Source organism: Nicotiana tabacum, chromosome 22, assembly GCF_000715075.1.
Source record: "Nicotiana tabacum cultivar K326 chromosome 22, ASM71507v2, whole genome shotgun sequence".
NCBI classification, from domain to species: Eukaryota; Viridiplantae; Streptophyta; class Magnoliopsida; order Solanales; family Solanaceae; genus Nicotiana; species Nicotiana tabacum.
Window position 1 is genome coordinate 180,106,799 of NC_134101.1, and position 21,374 is coordinate 180,128,172.

The 21,374-nt window shown below is 36.4% G+C and overlaps 1 long non-coding RNA gene across 1 annotated transcript; it reads left to right on the plus strand.

Moving 5' to 3' along the window:
- The first annotated feature begins 26 nt into the window (after positions 1–26).
- LOC107778710 (uncharacterized) lies at positions 27–4,681 on the plus strand. Its single transcript, XR_001646437.2, has 2 exons — positions 27–1,022; positions 4,408–4,681. It is a non-coding gene; the product is annotated as an uncharacterized LOC107778710 (long non-coding RNA).
- Positions 4,682–21,374: the final 16,693 nt, after the last annotated feature.

Sequence of the window (21,374 nt, forward strand, 5' to 3'; positions counted from 1 at the left end):
GTATTTTTATTTTTATTTTTGTTCAATGAGAAAGAATTGAATTTGAACCAATTGGGAACTCGTTTTCGGATTTTAGTGGCCTAGCAAGATAAAGGTCCATTCTTCCCAATCTCTTTTAGCTCAAATCCTTTTCTCACCCATCAAACCCCTCCCTTAATCGTAGCCATTGATCTATTTTGATCCAATGGCCCATGTCAATTCTCCTAACCACATAAAATTTTAACCTACCTCAAACCCTAAATCCATCTTCGAACCTAGCGACCCTCCTCCAATTCCAGCCGCCGACCTCACAATTGACCAAGCCTTCAGCGAACTTTAGCCGCCACTCCAAACAGAAACGAAAAATAGGGAGAGCTTCAGCCGCAGATCACGCAAAAAAGAGGGACTCTGACTCTTTCCTCTTCTTCCTCGCGAAAAGCAGCCCCAAACACCCAACTCTCCAGACCCAACCACAAACACACACACACACACACACACACACAATGGGACAGGCAGAGAGTAAAGAACGGGAAAGGGGGGATAGAGATTGAGAGGGATTAACTTTTTTTTATAGATGGAGTCCAAGAAACGGAGAGGAGTTTAGACAGAGAAATTGGGTTGAAAAGCTAGATTTTCTGAAAAAGGTTTTGGGTTCAATCCTTGGCTTCGAAATTTGGAGAAGTTGTCCAAACTATGTTCAAAGTTTCAGTTCTCTTTTGGATTTCAAAAGAAGAGAAATACACAAAAAGACGTCTCTATTTTAGGATGAGTTAGATTTCAGATTGGCTTTCAGTAAATATGCAAAAATATTTAGTTTCTTCTTTTAATTTTTAATTTCAAAGTAAGAGTTAGTGTTGGAGTTTAAGGAGAAGAAATACCAAAAATATATCTTAGTTTCTTCCCCTTTCGTTTTCGGTTTCAAACCAAGAATTGCGATCAAGATTGAAGTCTATTTGAGTTCGTTTAGTCGAGCTGTCGTTCGAGGTTGAAAGTCGCAGTTTCCCTTGGCGTTTTCATTCCTGGTCTGTCGAGGTCATCAAAAGGTCCATCTCTTCTCCTCTCTTTCATTAATCCATAGATATACTTGTTTCCGTAAGTTTTAACCTGCTATGATTTTAATTTTGGTTAGCTTCACTATTACTTTGTTTAATTTATTTTTTGAATGGTTGAATTAATCTGTTATGATTTTGATCTTGGTTAGCTTCACTGAATTATGTTTTGTAAGATCTGTTTTATACATTTGAGAATGAAGACATGAAAGAATTTTGAATGGAAATGGCGATACTTTGAAGGGTTGGGTCGGGGAAATAATCTATGAAAATCGAAACTGGCTCTTGGTCATAAACTGTGAATCAAATTTAATATCATTTTATTTTATTCTTATTATTTTTATTCTCTAGGAGTATGTTTAGGCTGTTATCACTTGGGTAGGCAAGCTTTAGGATTTTGTTTGAGTTTTGAGATAAGAGGTTATTCCCTTTAGTTTATTATTTTATCCGGAGAATGTCCCGTAGAATATATATATATATATATAGTGAATGTAATTGGAGGCCATGACAGGCATCATGGAATGAGCGTAGTGTAGACAATTAGTATTTTCTTCTTATTTTTTTTCTTTTATGTAGGAGGGGACAACCTCGAGCCTCTTGTATATTTATCTTGATTTTGTGTGCTTTTGCCTCAATTAGAGTATTCCTAAAAGCAGATTTGATCATATATGCAACCGTACTAGTTACGGGACTCGAGGAATGACTAATACCTTCTCCCCGAGTCAAATAAACCCCCTTATCTAGAATCTCTGGTGCAGTCAGTTTTAGAGTCAAACATGTTTTGAAGGAAAACTATTTTTAAAACGGTAACCTGGCACGCTGAAACCAAATGTCATGTGGCGACTCTAAAAAATTCTTCGAAACGCAATCTTTTGTCACTTTGAATTTGAAAATCCTTTTGAGCTTCAGAAAATCACTTTTTATTATTTTAAAGGGGTTAGTGAAGTAAAAAGGGGGGGGGGGGGGGTGTGACAACTTTGGCGACTCTGCTGGGGAGTTGCAGGTCCGAGCTGATACTTGATCTTGTTGGCTTTTTAGGATATTCGGTTGAGGTGTTTGTTTTTTTTTTATTTTCTTTGTTTGGTTTGTTTGTTTTTTTTCCTGTTTTTGTTGTTTATTTGTTTATCGCTTTTCCTTATATGTTTACTGCTTTATAACTGTCATCATTTGCACAAACATGGGTCTTCTTTCTGTACAAGTCTTCCGGAGTACATTTGAGTGTACACAGCCTTTTCGTGAGTCACCCGTGTCTTTAGGGGGTGGCGTGGGAGTAGGGCTGCTTATCGAGCGGATTGAGCGGTTATTTACTGTTAATAGTTTGGCTTATCGGTTATCGACTTTTAAATGTATTAATGCGCTAGCCATCCGATAAGATATCGGGCGGATTGGTATCGATTTAGCTCTTATTGGGCGGTTATTGGGTAATTTATTGGCCTAATTCAATATACACACGAAGCACTTTTATATATGACTTTTAAGAATATATTGTGTTGTTATAGCACTTAAGCAGAAGCCTTTCCATGCACTTCATATGTTGAATTTTCGTTTTATACCACTGTGTCTCAACTTAGTTCTGCTTCTTTTAGATGCATATAAATTTATAAATTAAGCAGTTACTAATATGAATATTGTACCTATATAACTTTCCATGTCGGTTTTCACTTTGTCATTTACCATAAATTTGACATTGAACTTTACGCAATGAACTCTTTGGCAGAGTAGGGGGTGTCCACTTACTGGAGGCACCAGTGCTTCATCCGGTAACTACTTTGTAAAACACAAATTTACTAATTGCGTTATATATGAACTTTTTGCCTTTTGTAAAGCAATTACCAAGGATTATGTTACATATTTTTCATAATTCTGATTATTTAGGAATTAGGCGTTAGAACTTAGAGATAGAGTACTGGAAGAGTGGAAGACTGAAGTGGAAGGGTTTTTGATATTTAATATATATATATATATATATATATATATATTCTTAACGGGTTAACGGATTATCCGTTAAGAAAATTGAATAATCCACCCCTAAACCGATAAGTCGTAAATGAAAAAATTTCAATCCGTTCCCCTTTCGTTAAACCGTTAACCTGATACCAACAAGCCATTAAGCTTCGATTTCGGTTCGGTTTTCGGTTTCGGTTTGGTTTTGAACACCCCTACGTGGGAGCGTGAAGTGGGCAGACAGCTAGAGCAGCCGCCATTGACCACGTGCCGCCCCGAATTGCATTGTCTAATGAACCCCAAATTTAGGTCAGTCTTTAGGTTATTCTTATTTGCATCATATCATTTAGACCTTGCAGGGCTCGGTCCGAGGTATCGTGTCCCTTTGTATGAGGCCTATCCAAATTACGTCAAAGCGAACCCGTGACCCAAAAAGACATTTAATCATCCCTATGTGTTACATGCTGCATTCTTTAAAGGGAAAAAGATCATTTGTCAGACCAATGTTTGTTGGGTACGAATGAGAAGAAAAGAGGGTCAAGTATAAAAATGAAGCAAGTAGGGCCCATTTTGTTTTTCTTTCACAATTTTTTCAAAAAAAAAATGAAAAATTAAAGAAAATTTCCAAAAAGATTTTACATCTTCACACCATTTTTACAAAAAAAATTAATAAAGAAGCAACTCATTTTTCAAATATAATTGACCATTTTATAAGTCTTTTCAATTTTGGCCAATCTTCCCGAACTACGCAAACCTGATTCTCGTCTTTCGGGGGAAATACATAGGCAGCTCATATAGGGTCCGATCTTCCTAGTAAGTCTTAAGTTCTTGGCTTCGGGTGTCGTTGCCAAATCTTGCATGTCTAGCCGCATTTGGCCACATTGGTCATTTTGCAAAATAGGGATATTTTCTCAAAGTGGCTTGTTATCCCATGTCTTAGAGCCATAAGTCCACAACAAGGTGTCCACTCAGTTTTAAGGTCCATCCCTATTGAATTTGCATGTCTAGCCACTTTTGGCCACATCGGTCATGCTTGCAAAATGGGGGTCATTTTCGTGAAAGTGGTTCAGTAACTCATGTCATAGAATCTTGAGTCCTAAACTAGGTATAATATTACTTTAAGGCTCGTCCTTGTTGAATATGCATCTCTAGTCGCGTTTGGCCTTATCGGCCATTTTTGTGAAATGGGTCATTTTTGCGAATTAATTTATAGGGCCATAATTATTGGCAGTTTGAAGCCATATAAGCCTTAGTGAGGTATTTCTATATCTTTGAGGTCACCTTTGTTGAGTTTGCACTAATATCCACCCTTGGCCACGTAAGCCATTTTGCAAAAATAGCCCGATCATGTCTTGCATGTGTCTAATAGGAGGTGTTGTGGTCTCACATAGTGTCTCGAGTCACTAATCTATTTGGTTTTATTTTTTTCATTCAGGTATGGATTCATTTACCAGAGCTCGAACATGACAGATACCCGAGGACCATCGCATTTGGGAGCTTGTTTGAGGAAACTTTTCGTGTTTGGAGTCTACTTTTGTGGTGTTTTTCTTTTTACTTTCTAGTCTTGTCTAGTAGTATTCTTGCTTTTAGTTGGTGTCAGATTTTGTCGTAGTATAGTTGAGATTGTCGAGTCTCTCGTTATTCCTGTTTTGTATTTGAAAATTAAAAAAAAAGTTATAAATGAAAAATCCAAAAAGATTTTGTTTTTAGTTTATTTTGTTCATTACTTTTCCAGAACTACGCTTGGTCTGATTCATGTGGAACATGATACGTAGACAACCTACATTGGGTTCGATCGAATCATTTTTAAAATTAAAACAAAAAAGAATGAAGTTGTGGGATGTAAGAAATGAGAGGAAAGGAAAGAGTAATAATCAGAAAGAAAAAGAGAGGAAAGAAAATAAAAAATCAAGGAATGCTAAAAAGGAAAATAAAGAGGAAAAGGGCAAGGAGAGTAAAATTGGGATGATGCCAAGATGACTTTCGTATCCTCGAAGTCATTTTAGAATCGATAATTGTGATTAGGTGCATTGCATATAATATGATATTATTTGCTATTAAATTCCCTAACGCTAACGCGATGACTTCATTTTGTTCTTCTTTGTTATTTTCATTACAGCAGAATGGTGGTTGGTTTGCGGTTCTTAAACTGGTAACTCTTCCCTACAACATAAAGTCGAAAAGCAATGGCAGAAGACAACGGAATTGAGTTGGTTGATATTGGTGCCCAAAAGCAATTGGTTGAACGAGAAACTTGGTTGGTTGAAGAGGTAAGGATGTTAAGACAACACATGGTGGACATGTATCAGTCTTGGATGACTGGTAAGGCACCACCCCCGCCACCACCTAGCTTCCTAGATGCTACCACACCCAAGCTCCGGTTGTAGTGTCAGATGATCCACCATATTCTCCAGATTTCCCTGCTTATCATAACTTTCTTAACCTCTCTAGTAACTCCATCTGAGGGGTTATTACAGTGAATGAGAAGTGTTGGTAGGAAAGATGAGTTGTTGATGGCGTATTTCAGTGAGAGCTTGAGTGGGACAACCTTAGAATGGTATACTCGTCAAAATATCAGTAAGTGATATGTATAAGATGACATGGCTCAAAATTTTGTTCGACACTCAGTACAATATAGACATTATCCCAGACCGCTCCTCCCTATCTAAGATGGAAAAGAAACCCGAGGAAAGTTTTTAGGGAGTTTGGGCTCAGATGGAGGGAACAAGCTGCTCGGGTCAGTCCCCCGATTGATGAAGAAGAGATGGTTAAGCTTTTCCTACAAGCTTAGGGACCCACCTACTTCAGTTATTTGATCCCAGTTTTACGTAAACCTTTCAATGATGTAGTAAAAATGGGGGAGATGGTAGAAGAAGGAATCAAGTCAGGAAAAATCATGAGCTATTCTGCATTGAAAGATACTGCGAAAGACATTCAGAACATCTTAGTAAATTTTGGGGGGAAGAAAGAGAAATAGAAAGACGTTGTTGAGCCCCAAAAACAACAAGATCCAGTGGGCATTCTTACTCAACGCTTTCAGCCTCAATATCGACTCCATGAATATCCTCGTACTCCAGATAATCCTCCCCAATGCTATTTCTCTCCAAAGAATCCCCAAAGTTATACATCACCTTCCTAGTACTCTGTCCATAATGCACCACCATATGCTCCATCTCATCAAGACCCGCAATGGCCTGTACCACTTCCATAAATTCTTACCCACCTCTACAAGCATATCAACTACCTACCCGCAAGAGGTTCCAACCGAGGTCCGCGTACAAAAGGAAAAGTCTTCACTCCTATTGGAGAATCATATGCTAGTTTGTTCCAAAAGTTGAGGCAATCAGACATGTTGAAGCCGATTCAGATAAAAATATCGAACCCACCTCCAAAGAATTTTAATTATTCTCAAAGGTGCGCATATTGTTCTAATGCCACAGGGCATAGCATAGAAGGATGTTGGAATTTGAAAAGAGCAGTCCAGAAACTTATTGATGCAGGTGATATTATCATGCAAAATCCAGATGCGACGAATACTAGCCAACGTTCATTGCTTGTTTATCATGAGACACATATGGTGGGCATGATTTGTGTTGAAAAGGAATATGAGAACTCTTCTGAGTTCCATGGAGGGACACTTGTCGCAAAGTTTTCAGCGCTATCAGTCTCGATTCCAGAAGTTGATCTTAACAATGAGTTGGCAAAAGGGACCCAAAAACTATTTGCTAAGGTCGATGTGATGGAGACTTGCGAAGGTCCTGGTAATGTCGATGTGCGACTTAGTGGCTAAGATGTCGAGCTTAGTAATTGGAAAGACATTCATTCTTTGCTAGCTAGGGAGGAGTTTTGGTGGTTTATTTTATTATCATTTTTGTTGTCCGGATTATTTCAGGGTTTAAATCCGGATATTGTCTTGTGGCTCAAATCCTTCTTTCTTTTATTTTGCCTAGTTCGTTTAGTCGTAATAACTCGTCTAGTGTTATCTAGAATTGTTCCAGGGTTGTAACCGAAGTTTATTTTTCTTGTTTTGTTTTTCAAACTCCTTCACCATCTGTCTAATGCAATCTCCTGTTTTCTATTATTTCTAGTCAGTTTTTGTTTAGTTCTTTTTTCCTTTTTACAGTTCTTTTCACTGTAACTCTAGTGACATGACATGCACGTGAAATTCTTATTCTGGTCTTAAAAGTTAGTCTAATCATGAAACAATGAAACGAGGTTTGAACATGACAGGGACATTTGGAGGAAATAAATAAAGATTTGGACATTTTGTGATTATTTAAAGCCCGAATTGTGTGAAACTGGGCCAAATATTTTGTGAAGTTAATAGGACGACAAGAATTTGTTACAAGAGAGCGCTTCCCAGACAATTTGAAGCAAGCAACTTTGAGTTTAAGTACATCTCAAGTTACAAGATAAAGCCAAGGGAGTTTGTCCCAAACTGACAGAGGACATCCATTGTGAAGAAGAAATCACCCAACAATAGCTCTGTACTTGACAAGGCACTAAATAAAAGGTGGAAGGCATATCTGTGATATCGATGTCGATGCTGCAAAAGAAATGTTATGCATGATCTTCATTTTTCATCTTCAAGTTGCATGTGTTATACTTGGCATTTTCAGAGATTGGGAGGTCCTCTTTCAGCTATCCAAACACTTTATACCCTTCGGTACCCTTTTGAGCCTCTGTTGATTTCTTTGACCTCCCCTCTTTCGAAATTAAGTTAGAGTCATTTTTAAAAAAAATCATGTTCCCATAAGGTTTGTTTTAGAAGGTTTACCACAAAAGAAAAATAGAAAAAAATGAAAAGAAAAGCAAAAGAGATAAAAGAAGTCAAAAAGAAAAAAAGACGAAAAAGAAAAAAAGAAGAAAAATAAAAAATAGCAAAAACAAATAATATTCCTTTGAACTATGTTCAACCTGATTCTTGTCACCACAAGATACGTAGGCTGCCTTACGGTTCGGTCGCACCAAATAAAATATTTCATAACCCCACGAAGTCAAGAGTGGGGCAATGTTTCTTAGAAATTCCATCTAAAAATACAGAATCAAATTCTCTTGTTTTAGAAAATGGGGTAGAGTTTTAAATTAGATTCCAAAAGTTGTAAATAAATTAACCTTGTTGTCTTAGTTATTTTGAGCCTTTATGATATCCTTTCTTTCTAACCCTGTCCAAAAGCCACATTACAATCCAAAAAAGACTTCCAGATAATCTTTGAAAGTACTGAGTTAGACATGCCAGGAGTATATGATATTTCTACCATGGTTAATGCCTTGTCATCTGCAGAATCAGAGGAAAAAAGAAGAAAAGAACAAAATAAGAGAGTCTTAATGGTGAAAACGCTCATGGGCACCATAAGGCGACGGTGAGTTGAGAGAAAGAACAAGGAGAGTCTTGATGTTGAAAATATTTTCGGGCACTACAAGTCGAATAAGGATCGTGAATCAGATAGGATAGGTGGAGCATTGAAGCCTAGTCTCACAGCTTGGAGGTATAACAAGAGTTGAACATTAGACTTACTTGACAAATTAGGCCACTTAATCCAAAAATGCATGTCATGGTCATTAGAGTTGATATCCACATTTGATAAGTTCCACTTCGTAATTTTCTTGTTAGATATCATCTCTTTCCATTGTCCCCTTACTAGGCTCATCTTGCTTTGTTTAAGTCCACTTTTTGAGTCTGTTTGGTCAGAACAAGTGAGAAATGACTTCAAAATTTGCTATCAGCTTTCCAATAAAGTGAAGTCTGACTAGCACATCAAAGTGGCATAAGTTAGAGAAAAGTAGTATGCGAACTGAGTTAGTAACAATTGACGTGCTTTGGAATTCATGCAAAATGCAAAGGTTCGGTAAATGTCACACAATGCAACAGATAGAGCGTATTGGGCTTAAACGGATCAAAAATGTTTTCTATGATAAGGGTTGACAGAAAAGTGGTTAGCCAATAACAAGCAAGATCTTCCAAGTTGAAATCAAAGTTATCATGGCAAGTGAAGGAGAAATCGCCCTCAAGATCCAGGCCACAAGCCAACTACCATGTTTTAAACTCACAAGTTTTCTTTGTTTGAAACAGGTACGAAGACTATGTCCGAATCAAAGTTTGGAAGCTTGAATTTTTTTAGGTGTCGTGCCCAAATTTTGTTAGCACAAAGGCTGTTTGAGAAGGTTTTTACTTGCTAGGTATTCCCCTATTTGAGAAGATCATTACCTCTCAATAATTTTCCTTATTTGAAAAGGCCATTACCTTCTAGGCATTTTTCCTAGTGGAGAAGAACCGTACCTCCTAGGCATTCTCCCTAGTCGGAAGAGTCTTTAGTTTTCCTTAAGTTCAAGGGTCCCACCTGGAAAATAGGGTCAGTTTTTTTCTTAAGTTGTTAGTCTTTAGTTTTTCTTGAGTTCAGGGGTCCCATCTGGAAAATAGGGTTAGTTTATAGTTCCTTAAGTCGTTAATCTTTAGTTTTCCTTAAGTTCAGGGGTCCCACCTGAAAATAAGGCCAGTTTTTAGTTTTCTTAAGTCGTTAATCTTTAGTTTTCCTTAAGTTCAGGGGTCCCACCTGGAGAATAGGGTCAATTTTAGTTTCCTTAAGTTTTTAACCTTTAGCTTTCCTTGAGTTCAAGGGTCCCTCTTGGAAAATAGGGTCAGTTTTTAGTTCTTTTTAGCTTTCCTTAAGTTCGTGTAACGACCCAACTGGTCATTTTGAACATTTGCACTTCGCTCGCCAGTGCTGAGGCATGAATAGCCCCGTATGATGTATTATGACTTATATAAATTGTTGATTTTGGTTTTCAGGATAATCGGAATAGATTTGGAAGAACAATTGTTAGCTTGAAGTTTTAAATTTGAAAGGTTTGACCAAGTCTTGACTTTTTAGTATTTGATCTCTGATTTGAATTTTTATGATTTGGTTAGCTCCGTTAGGTGATTTTGGACTTGGGAGCGCATCCGGAATGTATTTTGGAGGTCCGTGGAAGAATTAAGCTTGAATTGACGAAGTTGGAAATTTGGCATTTTTCGGTCGGCAGTGGAAATCTTGATATCGGGATTGGAATGGAATTCCAAAAATTAGAGTAGGTCTGTTGTGTCATTTGGGACGTGTGTGCAAAATTTCAGGTCATTCGGATGAGGTTTGATAGACTTTTTGATCGAATTCGGAAGTTTTGAAATCCTTAGGCTTGAATCCGAGGGTGATTTGATATTTTGATGTTGTTTTGAGCATTCCGAAGGTTGGAACAAGTTTGAATGATGTTATGGGATATGTCGGCATGTTTGGTTGAGGTCCCAAGGGCCTCGGGTGAGTTTCGGGTGGTTAACGGACCAATTCTTGGTTTTGAGTGTTAGGAGATTTTGCTGGTTTTCTATTGCAGAAAGGTTGTTCATCGCGTTCGCGGAAGGGCCTCGCGTTCGCAAAAAGTGTTTTATGAGATGGTAAATTTTATTCTTCGTGTTCGCGAAGGTTGATCTGAGTATACATCACGTTCGCGAGTGGGTTATCGCGTTCACGTAGAAGGATTTCTGGGTCAGAGGCAATTTTGCTTCGCGAACGCGAGGGAGCTACCGCGTTCGCAAAGGGTTAAATCTGGGCAGTTGTGTTAAATATTAAAATCGAGGGTTTGAACCCATTTATCATATTTTGGGCTAGAGACCACGAAATTGGGCGATTGTTTAAGGAAATTTTAGAGAGGTGGTTGAGGTAAGTGATTTTCACTTGTTTTTGGTTAAATTCCATGATTATGTCTTGATTTTCATCATCTAAATTGGAAATTGGGGTGTAAAATTGGGAGAAAATGGAAGAGAATTAAAGAGTTTGATTTGAAGATTTGAGGGACCATTTGATGTCGGGTTTTGATGAATTTTGTATGTATAGACTTGTGAGTGAATGTGTTTTCTATTTTTGTGATTTTTGTCAGATTTCGAGACATGGGCCCGGGGGACGGGTTTGGCCAATTTCGAGATTTTGAGTTTAATTTGATAATTTTCGCGTGAGCTTTGTCCCTTTAGCTTCTATTGATGCTATAATATTGATTTTGGATAGATTCGGGGCGATTTATGGCCGAGTCGAGCGGTAAGGGCATTGCGAAGTTGATTTTTCGTCAGGTTCGAGGTAAGTAATGATTGTAAATGTTGACCTGAGGGTATGAAACCCCGAATTTCACATCGTTGTGCAACTTTGAGGTGATGCACATGCTAAATGACGAGCGTGGGGGCGTGCACCATTGGGGATTGTGACTTGGTCCGTCCCGTATGACTATTAAGTCACGTATTTGATTGAAAACTATTGATACTATTGTGTTTTGAAAAGTATTATTAGGCATATTTGGGCCTCGTGCCAACTGTTTGGACCCTTAGGGGCTTTTTACTACTATTCCTTATTGTTTTGACTTAATATTTGTACTCAATCATGCTGTGTTTTACTGATTTCATAAATGAGCCTTATTTACCTAGTTTTGATGCTATAAATGATATTTTGGGGTGAATGCCCTATTTATGGATCGGGCTGCACGCCGCAGCGATATAGCGCTTGGGCTGTAGGAGCCCCTCTGGAATCTGCACACCCCAGTGAGCACAGTCGACTATATATATATGGATTGGGTTGCACGCCGCAACGGTTATTATAAGGTACCTATTGAGCGTGAGTGTTGAGTGTGAGCGTTGATTAATGGGAGTTGAGTCATGAGTGACCGAGAGACTTGCCGATGGGCTATATATACATATATGCGAGTGATGCTTTGCTTGAGAGGCTTGTTATGAAATTACTATTTTCACTCCTCCTTAAAGTGAGTCTCTATTGAATATGTTGATTAAATTACTGATTTCACTCATCTTTATATTGAGCCTCTATTGAAAATGTTAAACAAATATTTTGAACAACTTTCATTTAAACTGCAGTTTTTACGAGATGTTCGGAATTTAATTATTGATTTGATTTTGTTATTTCCACTGAGATTTTCATGTTATGAGATGTATATGAGTACCTGAGAGGTTTGCCCGAGGGGCTGTTTATGATTTATGTTTGCCTGAGAACTATATACGAACTATGTTTTGCCTAGGGGCCGATTATGATTTTCATCACTTTCACTATAAATTACATTGAACCTCTACTGAAATGGTTAGAAAGACATTTTTCAAAGGATTTTTACTGAAATTGGAATTTAACAAGATGATTTGATTTGTATGCTATTTGGGAAACATACTGTACTCACTGTGGTGCTATGACATTGTTTACGTGATTTCTTACTGCTCAGTCTTTATTTACTTTTATTATTTACTGAGTTGGTGTACTCACCTTACTCCCTGCACCTTGTGTGCAGATTCAGGTATTTCTGAACCCGGTGGCGGGTGTTGATTACTCAGTGGCAGGGTCATCGATGTTAGCAAGGTAGCTGCCCGGCGTTCCCAGCCCTGCTGTTCTCCCTCTTATCTTCCTTAGACTGTTTTAGTATATTTTTAGACTCTTCGTTGTATTCAGGCCTTAGTAGATGCTCGTGACTTGTGACACCTCGATGTCGGACTTGTGTTATATTTTTGCACTGGTTCTTTAGACTCATATTATGAGATTTTGTTAATTAATGGCTTAAAAATGACTTTCATAGAATAATAGTTTGATTTGGGAATTGTGTCGGCTGGCCTAGTTTCACGATAGGCGCCATCACGACTGGGTCGTTTTTAGGGTCGTGACAGTTCAGGGGTCCCGATTGGAAAATAGGATTAGCTTTTAGTTTTCTTAAGTTGTTAGTCTTTAGTTTTTATTGATTTCAGGTGTCCCGCCTGGAGAATAGGGTCAGTTTTAGTTTCCTTAAGTTTTAATCTCTAGTTTTTCTCGAGTTCAGGGGTCCCGCCTGGAGAATAGGGTCAGTTTTTACTTTAATCAAGCTTAGTTTATAGTTTTCCTCAAGCTCAGTCTCACACCTAGGAGACGCACTTCCTAGTCTGGGTCTTTCAGGATATACTTTTAGGAGACGCACTGCCAAAATTGAGATTTCACCCCTAGGAGATGCACTTCCTAGTTTGGTTTATTAATGTTTCACCCATAGGAGACGTACTTCCTAATTTGGGTCGTTCAGGTTATTCTTTTAGGAGACGCACTTCCTAAATTGAGATTTCACTCCTAGGAGATGCACTTCCTAGTTTGGGTCATTTAAGTTCATCCCTCGGAGACATACTTCCTAGTTTGAGTCATTAAAGTTTCACACCTAGGAGATGCACTTCCTAGTGTGGGTCTTTCAGGATATACCTTTAGGAGACGCACTTCCTAAATTGAGATTTAACCCCTAGGAGACGCATTTCCTAGTTTGGTTCATTCAAATTTCACCCGTAGGAGATGCACTTCCTAATCTGGGTCTTTCAGGTTATTATTTTAGGAGACACACTACCTAAATTGAGATTTCACTCCTAGGAGATGCACTTCCTAGTTTTGGGTCGTTTGAGTTCATCCCTAGGAGACACACTTCCTAGTTTGGGTCATTCAGGTTTTATTTTTAGCAGACGCATTTGCTAGTCAAAATTTTCTTGGTTTTACTCGCATGAGACGCATATCCTAGTCGAATCTTTAGTTTTACTCTCATCATTGCATCAATAGCATAGGTGATTTACAGTTTTGCTAACAACTCACAAATCCTCCTAATGCAAACTGTGGCAGAAAATTTTGTTCGTCTTACTTGTTTTGATTGCAGGCACCCACTTGGAGAACGAGGGTCAATGTTTCAGAAATAAGTTTCAGGTTCAAATCAGAGAAATGCCAGGAGCCCGCTTGAAGAGCAGGGTCAACTTTCAGTTTCTTTCAAGATCAAGCAGGAGGATCTCGCCTGAAGAACAAGGTCAACTTTCATTTTTCAAGTTCGAGTCAGAGGCACCAGGAGCCCGCCTAAAGAACAGGGTCAACTTTAAGTTTTAAAGTTAAAGTTAGAGGAGCATCAGGAGCCCGCCTGAAGAACAATGTCAATTTTCAGTTTTCAAGTTCAAGTCAAAGGCAGGAGGATCCCTCCTGAAGAATAGGGTTAACCTCCAATTTTTTCAATTCAAATCAGAAGTAGCACGAGCTGCTTGAAGAACAAGGTTTGCAAGCTCAAGTCCACTCCAAGTTCAAGTTAATTTCATGTGCTAGCAGCAGGATGCCTGCCTGAAGAATAGGGTCAACTCTCAATTTTCTTCAAGTTCAAGTCAGCAGGAGCCCATATAAAGAATAGGGTTGATTTTCAGTTTCATGTTAAAGGATCAAGTGGAGACTCAAGGAAGATGCAAGACAAGGAATAGATAGGATTTTGAATTATTTTTTTTGGCTGTAAATTTTGCTTTTAATTTTGATGTAATGACAGGAACCGCAGACCGGAGCCTCGAACGGTACCTCGCTTGACTCTTTTATCCTCTCCATATACTCCATCACTTCATTCACTTCTGAGCTACCTGTCATCTAATTTTTTTTTATAGCCAAGGATATGTAGGCAGCTCAGATACTAGGGCTCGGTCATAATCTTTTGCCCATCTTTGTTTCGTTTTGAATAAGCGTCGAGTCATAAATCAATTACGTTGCTTATTGTTCTTTGCTACGAAAACTCTTTGTGTTTTCAAGCAAAGAGAGGCAGTTGTAAGCACGTAATTTTTGACCCACATAACTTTTAAAAGTAGTAATTTAAAAATATTTACTTATTTTCATTTTAATAGGATTTCAGTCAACTTTATTTTTTAATTTTCTAACATACGTTTAAAAATACAAAAATAGTTTTATAATATTTCTTCTCTTATTATATATCATTTTATTTATATTTTTTATTTATTTAAGCTTATTAGTATTTTATAATGATAATAATTTAATTTTACCATTACTTTAGCATAGTTTTCTTTACCTTTTTATAACATTTAAAAAGATACCAAAAATATGTTCATTTTAATATATAGTTCACTTTAATAGTTTATTCTTATTAAAAGATTAATTAGTATATTTTGGTGGTATTTTTATTTTTATTTTTGTTCAATGATAAAGAATTGAATTTGGGCCAATTGGGAACTCATTGCCCAGCAAGACAAAGGCCCATTCTTCCAAATCCCTTTTAACCCAAACCCTTTTCTGACCCATCAAACCCCTTCCTTAATCATATCCATTAATATACTTTGATCCAATGGCCTATGTCAATTCTCCTAACCACATAAAATTTTAATATACATCAAACCCTAAATCCATATTCGAACCCAGCGACCCTCCTCCAATTCCAGCCGCCACCCATACCTAGCGACCCTCCTCCAATTCCAGTCGCCAGACTTCACAACTGACCAAGCTTTCAGCGGCCTTCAGCCTCCACTCCAAACAGAAACGAAAAACTAGGAGAGCTTCAGCTGCAAATCACCCAAAAAAAGAGGGACTCGGACTCTTTCATCTTCTTCCTCGTGAAAAGCAGCTCCAAGCACCCAACTCTCCAGACCCAGCCGCAACACACACACAAAAAAAGGGACGGGCAAAGAGAAAATAACGGGAAATAAGGGTTAGAATTTTAGAAGGATTAACTCTTTTTCCATAGATGGAGTCCAAGAAATAGAGAGGAGTTTAGACAGAGTAATTGGGTTGAAAGCTAGATTTTCTATAAAGGTTTTGGGTTTCATCCGTGGCTTCGAAATTTAGAGAAGTTTTCCAAACTCCCTTCAAAGTTTTTGTTCTCTTTTGGATTTCAAAAGAAGAGAAATACATAAAAAAACGTCTCTGTTTTAGGATGAATTAGATTTCTGATTGGCTTTCAGAAAATATGCAAAAATATTTTGTTTCTTCTTTTAATTTTTAATTTCAAAGTAAGAGTTAGTGTTTGAGTTTAAGGAGAAGAATTATCAAAAATATATCTTAGTTACTTCCACTTTGGTTTTCGGTTTCAAACCATGAATTTTGATCAAGATTGAAGTCTATTTGAGTTCGTTCAGTCGAGGTGTCGTTCGAGGTTGAAAGTCGTAGTTTCCATTGGCATTTTCATTCCCGGTCCTTCGAGGTCATTAAAAGGTCCATCTCTTTTCCTTTATTTCATTAATCCATAGATATACTTCATGTATTCGTAAGTTTGAACCTGCTATGATTTTAATCTTGGTTAGTGATGTTCGGCCAAAAATACATATATTTAACCATTATTGCATCATATTATAGCACCTTTTAATCGTCTTTTGAGTCTTAATTATAGTACTTTGTGCTTAATATTTTATTTTAACTTTGTAGGAATAAAGCGGTATAAAAATAAAGAGATTTTGGAGCAAAATTAAAAAAACACGGAAGAAAAAAAATTAAAATAGGGGGACACCCTTTGGGTTTTGTCCCCCAAGTGGAAGACAAGAAAAAATGATATATAATTGAATTGTGTTATAAATAGAATTTTATTTATGGTGAATGTCTTTATTTAGAGAGATTTTAGGACTTGTTACTTGGTGGCTAAGTCACTTTTTCCTATAAATAGAGGGTTTTATTCCATTGTAATTGATCCCAAATCAATAAGAATTCTCTCTCCCTACTTTTCTCCGCAATACTCTTCTTCTTCTTTTATTATTTTATAATACGTTATCAGCACGAGACTCTAACCAATTGAGTAGAAGTTTTGGAATTGAGTATAATGATGTCAATTGTTCCATGAACTTCCTTGATAATTAAATTTTGGATTTAAGGTAAGTATTTTACTTTATTTTCTCTTTTAAATTCTTGAAATTCTATAACTTGATTTTAAACACAAGCAAAGACGATAAATTTTGATTGTAACTCTAATGAAGTTTGAAAGAAATTATAACCACCCAAAGTGGTAAAAATTTCTATGTCTTGCCATGATCAAATTCATGTATGATTGTGGGCAAAGAATTGAAAACATGTCCCATTGAATTTGCTTCATTCTCATTTCCTTAGGAGAATATGATAGCAATATGTGATAAGTCTGAAAGAAGACAAAATTATTACTATGAATGTATAAATGGATGTGGATGTGGCAATAGACGAAATTATAATCGTCTCATTGTGGTAATAAGAACAATAAGGATTCTCAAAATAATTTTTCACTTTGTGAAAGTAATATTTTTCATCAATTTGGCATGAGATGTTGTAAAGCACATATAGATGATTATGGTCCATTCATGATGTGAATGTGACAACATGTGATTTATGAATACATATTCATTCTTGGAAGTGAACGTGCTAGTGGTAGTGAATATACTACACTCACCTCTAGAATGAGGTTTTAGGGGATATAAGAAAATAATGTCATTACAATGGTATGAATGGTCATTGGTCACATACCTATTGTACGCCAAAATATTTTGGCGATGTGATTATTAAAGGGCAACAATAATGCAAGGAACAGATCTTGTATAAAATTCTGACCATGACCATAGTGGTATAACTTTCTCTTTAAAAGAGATATTCACCATATGGATGTTGATGAATATGTGATAGTACCAAATTAATTGAGAGCTCTGGAAGAGCCAATTATTATTATTTTGGAGGAATAAAATTGATTATCAATAAGGCATTATGTTGTAGTAAGTCTCAAAGAAACTTAATTGAGTTTCTAAAGTATTCGCGAAAGCGGTTGGTCATACTGAGACTATAAATAAAGGAAAGATTTAATATCTTCTATTACTACAACTTGCAGCGGGTAATATGTATGTGAAAAGCTACCCGTTTTATTCTCCAATTTTTACTACACAAACAAAAGAATGCCACAATAAAGTAGAAGTTTATTAATATAAAACCTCATATCATAATAAACTTAGAGTTTATTCATACTTGCACACGCCATGATGTAAACGTGAAGTTTATCAATACTGATAATTTATTCAGTTGGCATAATTGGTTTAGCCATGTTAATTTAAGTATGATGTGCAAAAAATAAAAGAGAATTCACATGGGTAAATATTAAAGAACTAGAAAGTTCTTTACAAATTCTCTTACATTGCTTGTTCTCATTAATTAATTGACCAACTAAAATTAGGATTGAATCCCATGAATGCTGGAAATATCAAAGGTGAATATGGGCCCATTCACCTGCCATGTATACCACATAAGATGCATCTATGAGATGGTTACATGTGTTATTAACCTGCAACATGGTGTTTTGCGAGGTAACTTTCTCAATAATTTAATTTCGAGCATAATTTTCAGAATTTCTATTCAAAAAGGTCATCTTGATAAGTTGGTTTACATCACAGTTGGTTTAGCAAAATAATTTATTGAGTGCATCCACTTGATAGCTAAATTATTGCTTATGAGAACAAAGTTATCTATATCAGTTTGATATAGGTTATATACGAAAGTATATTACATTCTCCCCTCACAAGTGGTTCAGGGTCAGGAACCAAATAATTTCATCTTATTATTATTGATGTGCGGTGCATATTTTGATTAAAACCATAACACACAAAGGTGAGTTTCCAAAATTGAAGAAGAAAGTTAGTTTTTCTAACATGAGGGGGAGACATGATAAACAGTTGAGAAAACGTTACGTGGAATGAATTATCATGTGTACATCTAAATCCTCGAATGAAATAATATGAACTTGAAGTTCATAAAAGGATAATTCATTTGCAATATATTGCAAAGCATGTCAGACGTATTTGCTGACCCAAAGAAAGTAATTATATTCTCATTGCAAATGCTCATATTAAGTCCTAGAATGACAAAGTCTATGATACGCTTAATGCGTATAGACAGATCGGTTTCAAATAAACTTCTTGATAAAGAAGATGAGAAAATGATCATAATAAAGGAGGCAAGTGATCTAGAAGATCACATGACATAAAACTACATAAAATCTCAGGAGAGATTCAGGTGCCTGAAAACATGAATGAAGAGATCTCCATGTTATGTCTTTATGAAAAGAATATTGGAACCGATATAAAATGTTCGTCGACGACATCTATGATAACGCTAAATATATGAGGATCTTAAGTCTGGAGAAACAATTTGAATAGAATTGGTTTCATATGAAAGACATGTCGATTTGAACATGTAGTTCAAACACTTGAAAGTATAAAGTCAATGATATGTGCAATAAGTTTTCGACATCTTATTTGTCTAACATGACATGAAAACTTGATATGCATCTAATTAAAGTCCATTCATATGACTTATATGACTTAACTTATATGACAATCCTTGAAGGATTTAAATCGCTTGAAGCATATACAATTTTTGGTCCCGAAGCACCATATGATAAGTGTAATTTATGCACATATGTATCTTGCTATAACTATAAGCATGACAATGTGATAGCGGGAATTTTTACCTCTATGGAGATATTGAAAAGTCATTCCACAATATTATATGAAGACATTATATATCTATCGAGAAGGATGATTTCAAGATGCAATATATTCATTGAAGTTAATATGGCTGATTTGTTTATCAAATCTCTACCAACGATCTTTTGAAGATGGTGCACAAGATTGGAATGCAAAAGCTTAAAGATGTGAATTGATGCTCTCATTAGGGGGAGTTAATACGCGTTATACTCTTTTTCCCTTACAAGGTTTTGTCCCACTGGGTTTTCCTTCCAATGTGTTTTTAACGAGGCAACCAAAAGGCGTATTGTTAGATATGTGTACTCTTTTTCCTTCTCTAGAATTTTTTTCCCACTGGATTTTATTTAGTTAAGGTTTTAACGAGGCACATTATCTGTTGAATAGACATTCAAGGGGAAGCGTTATAAATAGAATTTTATTTATGGTGAATGTCTATAGTTAGAGAGATTTAGGGCTTGTTACTTGGTGGCTAAGTCACTTTTCCCCTATAAATATAGGGTTCTATTTCATTGTAATTGATCCCAAATCAATAAGAATTCTCTCTCCTACGTTTCTCTGTAATACACTTCTTCTTCTTTTATTATTTTCTAACAAATTGCATTTAGAATGCAATATATGGATGAAAGTGACGCATCCAAGCAAGTAATGTAAAACTTACTGGTTTCAGCGCCAGGTCCAACGCTAGGCGCTACCCTGGACGCTGTGTGTGACGGAATTTTTCCTATTTCATTCAGGACAAGGTTATTTCAGCCCAAGACCCTCCCAACTCGTATATAAAGAGTTATAAACCTAATTTGGAGGAGATCAAACTTACTTTGAAGGAGAACTCATGTGGAGGAACACACACCACGCTTGGAGGAGGCTTCTAACTAGTGTTTCTTCTCTTCTCTTCTTTTAGTTTCATAGTTTAGTTCTAGAGTTGTGGGGTGCAACATGAGCGTTGTGGTTTAAAGCTTGAAATGTTCTTATTATTTTATCATATTGTTTATTTATTCAATCTTGCGCTTAATTATTTGATTGCTTGATCACCAATTGAATACCATCTACGAATCTAGGATTGAACTCGGGAGAGGGAATTCAAGATTACATATAAGATTGAGTAGAGCAACATCTTAACTCTGAGTAGGGGCGGATTAGCGGTTAGGATAGGAATATACATAATCGCGTTGCTTGGTTATTATACGGGAATTATAAATGTGTTCTCGTTAATCCTAATTCCATAGGAATATATGCGTTAGGTTAGCTTAAATAGGCGAGTTGTACTTCAGGAGAAGGTTACGAACAATATTAACCTTGTCAACCAATAAACCAGATAATTAATTAGACGATTTAAGTGAAAAACTCAACGAGATTGTTAGCTAACCCATAGCTCTAGAATATTCACTCACATTGAATTCGTCTCTATGATTCGCCAACTTGTTTTCTTTAATCTCTTAATTTATTACTCTAGAGTAATTTTAGTTAAATATCCATACGTTAGGATTCGCTTGAATAGATTAATTGTTTGGTTTAATTTAGTTGATAGTTAATTACAAGTCTCTGTGGGTACGATATCTGGACTTACAATCCTATATTACTTATCGACCATATATACTTGCGTGTGCATTTGGGAGCAACAAGTTGCTTCACTATTACTTTGCTTAATTTGTTCTTTGAATGATTGAATTAATCTGTTATGATTTTGATCTTGGTTAGCTTCACTGAATTATGTTTTATAAGATCTGTTCTATACATTTTTAGAATGAAGACATAGAAAGAATTTTGAATGAAAATGGCGACATTTTGAAGGGTTGGGTCGGGGAAATAATCTATGAAAATAAAAAATGGCTCTTGGTCATAAACTGTGAATCAAACTTAATATCATTTTATTTTATTCTTATTATTTTTAATCGCTAGGATTATGTTTAGGCCGTTATCACTTGGGTAGGCAAGCCTTTGGATTTTGTTTGAGCTTTGAGACAAGAGGTTGTTCCCTTTAGTTCATTATTTTATCTAGGGAATGCCCCGTAGACTTTGTGCGGGACTCGCGGAATGTCTAACACCTTCTCCCCGAGTCAAATGAACCCCTTTATCTAGAATCTCCGGTGCAGTCAGTTTTAGAGTCAAACATGTTTTGAAGGAAAACTATTTTTAAAACGGTGACCTAGCACATC